This window comes from Silene latifolia, chromosome 6, assembly GCF_048544455.1.
Source record: "Silene latifolia isolate original U9 population chromosome 6, ASM4854445v1, whole genome shotgun sequence".
In the NCBI taxonomy this organism is placed as follows: Eukaryota; Viridiplantae; Streptophyta; class Magnoliopsida; order Caryophyllales; family Caryophyllaceae; genus Silene; species Silene latifolia.
The window spans coordinates 5,510,693-5,511,865 of record NC_133531.1 but is presented as its reverse complement, the minus strand read 5'-3'; the positions used below and the strand labels follow the sequence as shown (position 1 = coordinate 5,511,865).

General features: G+C 44.1%; 1 non-coding gene across 1 annotated transcript; it reads right to left on the bottom strand.

The window, feature by feature from the left end:
- Nucleotides 1-391: 391 nt before the first annotated feature.
- On the bottom strand, nucleotides 392-498 carry LOC141589537 (small nucleolar RNA R71). Its single transcript, XR_012520470.1, has one exon. It is a non-coding gene; the product is annotated as a small nucleolar RNA R71 (small nucleolar RNA).
- Between the last annotated feature and the right edge of the window lie 675 nt (nucleotides 499-1,173).

Sequence of the window (1,173 nt, the reverse complement as noted above, 5' to 3'; positions counted from 1 at the left end):
AGAAGAAGAACCTAACACCATGGGTGATCCGGTGCCGATAAGAGAGACTATGGCTCCTAAGCACATAGTCAATCCAAGCATCCAAAGGCCAAGAATTCAAGCTAACAACTTTGAGATTAAAAATGCCTTGCTCAACCTTGTTCAAGACAACCAATTTGGAGGAGGTCCCTTGGAGAACCCAAATGATCATCTAAATGATTTCCTTGAAAATTGTGATATGTATAAATCAAATGGGGTTTCCGATGACGCGGTTCGCCTTAGGTTGTTCCCCCGTTCTCTTAGGGGTTCGGCCAAGGATTGGTTGAAGAATTGTGACCCGGATTCCTTCAAGACATGGGATGAGTTGGCATCGGCATTTTTGAACAAGTATTTCCCGCCCTCAAGAACGGCGAAAGTGAAAAGTGAACTACAAAGCTTTACTCAAGAAGACGATGAGACCTTATATGAGGCATGGGAACGGTATAAGAAGCTCCAACGGTTGTGCCCACACCATGGCATCTCCGAGGCCGAGCTAGTGAACAATTTCTACAAAGGGTTAACTCAAGACCTAAGGCTTTCATTGGATGCGGGATCGGGGAAAGGTGCCTTAGACATTTTGGGGCATAAAGCGGCGAAGGAACTAATTGAGGAGATGGCCTCAAGAACTATGGAATGGGGAAGTGATAGGCAAATGAGGAAAGGCAAGAGCAAGGAATCTAATTCGGTTTTGAATGTGGAAGTCAAGGGAATGCTAGATGAACTCACCCAACAAGTTGCCTTGCTAAATTCAAAACCTAAGGGCTCCGATATGAGGCAAGTCTTGTCATGCGAGTTGTGTGGTGAACAAGGGCACACTCCCATTGGGTGTCCCTTGATTGCCCCCCTAGGTGAGGAATGCTATGAGCAAGTAAATGGGATTTGGAAGTCCACAAGTGCAAGACAAGGGTTCAACAATAATAACAACAATCAATTTGTCAATGGAAAAAGAACTCACCCTTTCTTGTCTTATGCTTCACAAAACATTCAAAATCCAACCACTTCCCAACCTCAACAACAACCAAGGTTCAATCAAAACTCTCAATTCCAAAGGCAAATTCCACCCGGTTTCCAAGGGAAATAATTCATCACCCAAAACCAACAACCATTTGGGGGTTTCAAGGGGCAAAATTTCAATCAACAACAAACCCAAAATTT